The sequence below is a fragment of the Capsicum annuum genome, chromosome 1 (genome assembly GCF_002878395.1).
Source record: "Capsicum annuum cultivar UCD-10X-F1 chromosome 1, UCD10Xv1.1, whole genome shotgun sequence".
Taxonomy (NCBI): domain Eukaryota; kingdom Viridiplantae; phylum Streptophyta; class Magnoliopsida; order Solanales; family Solanaceae; genus Capsicum; species Capsicum annuum.
Window position 1 is genome coordinate 193,580,514 of NC_061111.1, and position 7,905 is coordinate 193,588,418.

General features: G+C 32.0%; 1 long non-coding RNA gene across 1 annotated transcript; it reads right to left on the minus strand.

Moving 5' to 3' along the window:
* Window positions 1-1,125: 1,125 nt before the first annotated feature.
* LOC124896727 lies at window positions 1,126-4,836 on the minus strand. The gene is made up of 2 exons (XR_007053121.1): window positions 4,145-4,836; window positions 1,126-3,903 (listed from the first exon to the last, which is right to left on the minus strand). It is a non-coding gene; the product is annotated as an uncharacterized LOC124896727 (long non-coding RNA).
* Window positions 4,837-7,905: the final 3,069 nt, after the last annotated feature.

Genomic DNA, 7,905 nt, shown 5'->3' on the forward strand with positions numbered 1-7,905 from the left:
AATTATTATTATTATTATTATTATTATTATTATTATTATTATTATTATTGTAAAAGGGAAATTCAAGTAAGTAACAAAGGAAAAAATGAAGATAAAAGAAAAATGGCGATGTTTTGGGGATTTATTTAGATTGATTGATTAAAGGTTCAAGTAAATACAAATGAATAAGTTTAGAATGGATAATTAAAGTGAAAATTATCTTCTATATGTTATTAGATTGTTTATACAAGTTATAGCAATACATTTACATAATTATTAAATTAAAGATTTAACTGCAAGTTATAGCAATTCTTTAAAAAATAATATCTTTTTGAAAAAAAAAAAGTGTTTGTTATTATCTCCTATTTTTTAGTCTTTAATATTTCATCTCTCCTCATTAACTCTATTGATAATTATGTTAAGAATAAATTTTGATTTCAATAATTATTTTTATTTATACTTTTTTTAACTTTATCAGTAAAGTAACAAAATTTGTTCTTAAATTAATAAGTAAAATATTGCTACATTGATACACATTATTCCTTCAATTCTTCTTTCATTATTCATAGATTTCATCTTTTTATCACAACAGTGACTTTCAATAAATAATAATATAATAAAACTAAAAGTTTTTTTTAAAAAAAATCTTTTCTGATCTTTTTTTCTTTTTAAATATGACACATACTTTGAGAATTAACTTTGCCAAAGAAAATATTCAATAGGAAAAATGAAAAATGGGGAAGTACAATGTTGTAAAGAAATGTAACACTTTATCAATTAAAACTCCGACCCAATTAATAGATTTAGTTTTATTATATGTAAAAATTATATTTATATGTATTTTTTAGATTGTTTATTGCAAGTTGTAATATATTTTTGTATAACTATTAAACTATACTGATTGCAAAAAGCAAAATTAATATAGTGAATCAACACCAATATCAACCATGGCTAATACCTTTTTTATTGCAATAAAAAATTATTTGATACCAAACAATTATCGGTTAGTTTATTTTCAATATGTACAGCGACAGGTTTTCATTAAATATCTATTGCATTCACTAAAAAAGTTATGTAATATACAACACCATTTTTCGTATCAATTGTCACATTCATAGAACTCATTTGATACAAATGAAACATATACGAAACTTCATCAATACCAATTTTAATGTCAATTTCATACATTGAGACCCCCACCCCCTTAAAAAAAAAAAACCTTTAAGTATGACAAGAGTATAAAATGACTTTGATAAAATTTATTAAACTAATTCGTGGATATCATATTATGAACCATTTTCATACACTAGAAACAGTTAAAAAATATATCATTTATATAGAATTTTATATACAAATTTCATAAATTGAGAAACCAAAAATAAAAAATTATTTAAAATATGACTTTATTATATATAAATTAATTTAGCTTAACGGTATAAAATAATACATGAATAATAGGTTGAATACAATTCACAAATTTAAAATAAATTATTAACATATAATATTTACTATCACCAATTCTATTGTGAATTCAAAATTCATCAATTAGAAATTAAAATAGAAATTGAGTAAGAATGAATTATGTAAAAAGAAGTATTTGTTTTTCTTTTTAAAAAATGAATATAAATATAATTTAAGAAATAGAAAAAAACATGCACATTAATAGGTTCCATAATTTTAGCTCACATACTAACTAACTCCTATTAAAATGAAAGTTTTTTTAATTAGCATATAAAAAAATGTTTTATTTTTAATTTTGTTTGTTTTAAATTATTATTATTTTATTTTTTAAAAAACTTGTTATTAGTTGCAATCTAAGAAGTTTTGCTACGACTTGCAATTTATAATCTAAGGAGGTATATTTAGATTTTTTTTTTCCATAATTAAAGAGAGGAGAGTGAGAATTGGGCTCCTTTTGGCCCATTAAAAAATCTGTCAATTTTGGACCAATTCCATGGACTTTAGCCCATTTTTTGCCCTTGTATATCTTCTGTATCTCAGCAGCTTATTGTCTGCGTTTTTGGGAATACCACTGCATATACGGTGTATATCAGAGCGGTAAGCTGCGTATTTCGACTCCATTTTTCGTCATGAACCACGGTACAATGTGCAGCTGCTGCCTCCTAATGTATATCATCTGTATAACAGTGTTGTCTTGCGTATATAAGTCCATTTTTGGACTTTAATGAAGCTTGACTCGATGGGGGTTGGGTTTAACCCAACGGAAAGCGATAGATGGGAGTCCGATGGACTCGATGAGGAGGTTCATGCATAAATGGGATAAAAAAAAGATTAGTATGTGAGTTTCGATGAAGAAAGAACATGATTAAACACGATAAAGGAAAATGATACGTACGAACGATTTAAATATTCCCACATAAATCAAATATATGCAAATATATTTTCATGGTGTCAGGGTTTTGGAGGATAAAACAACTTTACTACTAAAATGTTATAGCAACAGTGTAAACATAGGTGCTACTAATTCAAAAATATAGCTAATGAAGAAAACCCTAGTATAACTTTGGATATCTACACCTTCTATCCTAATATCCAACCTTCACATCCTCTTATCTACCCTAAGCTATATTACCTCTCATTATAAGCAATGCGTAGAAATATATAATCTTGGAAAAAACACCAACAACCACTTAGAGATATATTGATCATGAATATTTCTGCTTACATTTGAACAACAGTCAATTAGAGAACAATTTATTCACACAAAACATAAACCATAATTTTGGTACTTAGATTGCAAGTAGTACATATCACAAACAAATTAATGCATTCATTAAGTAGCTCATAGAAAGCACATATGGGTGAAACTTATCAAGCAAGGAAAAAGGCTAAAAAGAATAAAACAGCTTAATAAAATATCTTAAACATTTATTTATTTATTTATTTATTGATTTATTTACCACACCCCTGAATATGTCTAAAGTGGGATAAATCTTTGTTGGTCCTAACTCCTAACAACCTATCATTAAAAAGAAATACACAGGTGTTTTTGGCCTAGTTACAGGTAATGGTGAACAATAACATACATCAAGAGAAGATCGGGATCATATCTACTTAAAATCCGGGCAGCAACAGATAAAATGTCATACTCATGCTCAAACAACCGTTTCAAGAGGAAAGAGGCTCAACTTTGACAAATCTAACTTACGGAAAGGATTTCTTGGTTAAGTTTATGAAAAAACACATTTTTCAGAACTTCATTGATTCAAACTTTATTAAAAGAGGTCAATCACGGATGTCATAAACAATTGAGTTAAATTCTCAAGAGCTGTTGCATCCCAATGATAAACAAAAAAATTCACAACATAAAAACAGGTAATTAGTGCATTTTCAAGGTCACGATCTCTCTTAAAGCTAAATTTTTCAACATACGGGAAACTTCGGACAAGTGGAACTATAAACATCACACTATGTAATAATCAACATGAAGCAAGTCACTAGTAAACTATGTTACAAATTAGCATGAGTTATGTCTAGCAGGTGAAATTTGTAAAATTTTCAGTTACAGGGTTGCTTTAAGGTGTTATCTCAAATAGAATGAAAAACCACATTAAACTATTTCAGGAATAAACAGTAGGTCCAATTATGTGGGATATGACAATGAAAATCAGTCGGAATATTCTCTGTGGACTGTGGACTACCTAAGAATAAAAGGGTGAAATCATATCAAATAATCCTAATACAAGTCTTTGGATGCTACTCCCGAACAGCACAATCAAATCAGCGATAAAACGACAATAAACACAACCAATTTTCACATCATAGTTTTCAGTCATACGAAGGAGATTAGGGAGAAAGTTCTCACCTTTTTTGGGGCAGCGAACCAGGAAGCCAAGCCGACCAGCAGTTCCACCACTAACTTTTCACCGAGTTTGAACGACGAAAGGTAACGGTGAGAGTGGTCTGAGTAAAACCGAAACAAGGAAATGGAAACCAGTGAATAGGAGAGTGTGATTAAACTCAGAAAAAAAAACTTCCTAGTTTCTCCACCCCCCCCCCCCCCCTTTTCTTAAAGGGATGGGAAAACCCCCCTTTATAGACCAAATTAGGGGTCACAAAACATCTTCTTTGAGAAGCTTTGAAAAAAAATTCAAAATCTAGTGAAAAAAAGACGGTTCACAGTATTCAAGGAAAAGAAAATCACCTTTTCCGAGTAAATTTGAAAGATTGAGATTGAGGAGATTTGATTTTTGACCAATTGGGTTCTTCAAGGTGAGCAATTGTTTGTCCACTGAATCAAAGAAACAACACCCCAAAGAGCATCGAATTTCCATATATTTCTCTTCTCAGAGGTCTGCAGTGGAGAAAAACAATCCCTTTTGGTTTGATTTTTTTCAGAAAAATAGGAAGAGAAAGAGCATTGAAAAGATGTTGATGGAGACAGGCTGAAATCTCGGATGACCAGATAAGATAAACAAGGAGAGAGGTTAAAAACCACCGGATTTCCCGATGTTCGGTGGTTTTAGCGTTGTTCGGCATTGCATTGATTGTCGTTGTTCTCGGCTGTGTTACTGTGCGTTGGTTTTTGTTGATATTGTGGAAGCTGTTGTTTGCTGTAAAAGAAAAAGGGGAAATATAGTTGGGCCGAGTCAGGTTGTGGGCTGTTGGGTTGTTTGATGAAGCTGTTAGGCTGGTAGGTTGAATTAGAATTAAGGTGAGGGCTTTTAATTGTTGTTGGGCTGTATGGATCAGCCAAAATTTGGGCATGGAGTAGATTTACACATTTATTTTGTGTTGGGAATTAAACTATTTAAGAGATAACCTAAATTAATTGACATTTTAATCAATTTATTAAAATCTAGCCAAATTAATAAGTCCATTGGCTAATTGCATAGCAATTGTGGCCAAATAGATTTCAATTATGACCGAATCCGATAAATTGACTAAGTTGAATCAAAATTCGAAACAAATTAATATTAAATTTAATCTCAAGTCTCGTAACTTAATAATATCGAGTAAATACTTTCCGAATAATTAATTTGAAGAACAACTTACATGTTTAAATCAAAATTTTATAATAAAAAAAAACTGATAAAATAATTTATTTAAGCAACCAAATTCATACAACCTCATATACGTGAATGTAGAAATGAATAATTTGTCACCTAAATGGCAAAACTTATCCAAATGAGAATTTTTAAAAATATTTATCCGGATAAATAAATATTTTAATTTTATTTAAAATCGAAGAAACTCAGGATTAAACTTATTCATGGAAGGCAAAAATTAGTTGTCAACAACTGCCCCCTCTCTTTGGGTAGGGTAAATGCAAGTAACTCTGGGAAAAGAGAGTTTGACGTTTCTAATTTTTTTTCGATCACAAATTTACTTCTGAAAGAGGTTGATTTTCACGCAAGTTTCATGGAGTTATGGCCGGGCCTCGGTAGCAGATTTCCTACATATCTCAGGTTACATAAGAATTCAGGCCACATGTAGTTCATAAAGCTTGATTTTAAGCATGACCTTTAAAAAATTCACAAGCTATCTTAATTTTGAAATTTTGGTGAAACCGAAAAGTTAGGGAATAGGGGAATCGAGAAAGGTTGGAATGCAGTCGAGTTTTCCACATGGAGTTCAGCCTACATATCCCTAAGATATAGAAAATCAGACTACTTGTAGTTTGACTCAATTGATAGAAAAGATAGTCATTTATTTTAGACGATCTTTGGCCCGGGATGAGTGACAAGCTTATTGAGTTGCAGAATAGAGGCTTCTAACCTCTTAACCATGAATGTGGAGCTCTTCATATCCATAGGTAAGATTTTACTTGGACATAATTCCCAAAACTCTGAGTGTGTTGTCCCCAGATTTGAACGAAAGAGAAGATTACCCTCGGTATAGGTTTAAAAATATCTCGAGAGTGAAACTGAAATAAAATTTTCAAAATAACCACATGTCTTCTGATAGGGATATGGTTTGATGGTGGTGGAAGCCTTCTTTAGCTCGCGTCCAAAGAGTTTGATATTCTTCTTTGGACTATGTCCTAGTTCGCTGCTAAGAAAAAGTTCCACGTTGTGCTGCATCCTTTTTGGAGTCGTCCGCACCTGTGATTTTGGTTTGAGATTTTCATTCTTTTCGGATACTCTCGACAACATATCGAACAAAACGGTTAGTAATGAACATAACTCACTACGATGTTTATAGTCTTTTACCATATCTCCGGGTGAGTTGCTACCTGCAAAAGATGTTATCCTTTCATGTACCTATTTAGAGGGAGACAATTCTCGCAATACCCGACACAACAATATTTTTTATTAAACAAAATGGTTGTCTTGACTGTTGGAAATGCTTTTCAAAGTGGGATGGCTCTCTTGGGCACCGACGACACGTATAGAGCGATCTCTGCAAATGCATAGCCATATGCTAATGTGGAAACATTTTTGGTCACTATAATGCTTGTCGTATTTGACCTTGGGGAGTCTTGCGCATCTCTCGTATCGATACGACTTATAGATTTTCCTTAAATTATCAATCTTTGGATAATCTTACGCATTATTTGATGTTGGATATGAGGTGACTTACAGATATCCTTTGATTTGCTAGCTTTTAGTTAATCCTGCATATTATCTAACCTTGGATAAGAGATGACTTACAGATATCCTTCCAATCGCTAGCTCTTAGGTATTCCTGCACATTATCTGACCTTGGATACAATATAACTTATAGATATCTCTTAAATTGATAGTCTTTGGATAATTCTGCGCATAATCGATCTTGGGTATGACGCAGCTTATAGAGAAACCTTGGGCCTATCAATTTGATAATCTCGCATATTCTTCGGTAAGGATTTAGTTGCGACTTATGGATAACCTTCGAACTGTCGATCTTTGGGTAACCTTGCACACTATCCGATTAGGATGTTGTTGCGGCTTATGGATAACCTATGGGCTTTCAACTCATGGATAATCTTGCACACTATCCTATTTCAAATAATATGACTTATAGATGACCCTCGGATTGTCAATTCTCGAAAAATTTCATATATCATCTATTTTCAAATAGAGACTTAAAGACGTCCCTTCAAATCATGTGTTTCTTGAGATCCAATAGTGAATTCCATTAAATCTTTAATCATTGATGCACTTGAAGCTGATGAATATCTCTCAACACTAGACTTCTTTGCATTTGCGTGATTTGATTAGATATGAATGCTTCAAAATATCCTTCAAAGCCAGACTCTCTTGTCTTCGCATAATTATTGGATATATATATATATATATATGAAAATGCTTCAGAATATCCTTCAACAATAGACTCTTTCGCCTTTGTATGATTAATGGATATAGAAGACTTTGAAGCAATCATGGGCATCAAATGCAACATAGAGATGCCCTTAGATTATTGTCTCTTCAAAACTAGTCGAAGAAGGCAATATGATTTTCAGGACACGACCCTTACAGCATGATCCTTTTGGAATGGCCCTCTCGGCATGGTCCTTATGGCATGGCCCTCTCATTATGGCCCTCATGGCATGGCCCTCTCGGCATGATATGATGCAATAGGAAAATGAGGAGGAATGCAAATAACTGTACAGTGATTACAGAAAGCATCACCTTGACCATTCCACTAACAAGTTGGACCTTCTGCATATACCATTTCAAACACCCATCCTTGATTTGCTGGGGATGTGAGTAAGTCATCATTTTCATTTCCATATTTGATGATACCTGCAACCATAAAAAAACTATTAGTTTTAGGAAACTCAACTGTTTTCAGATCCTAACCATCCTAGCTCTTTCTTATTGGCCTTAGGATATTTGGCTTCCTTGTATTCCTTTAAAATAAAGAAATATGGTGAATAATCGGCGCTTTCATTTATTTTTTGTTGGCTTCAGGATAACCTGCATCCACAGAAAAATTATTAGTTTTTGATAAAATTGATCTATGTTGACTTCTTCGGTCTTC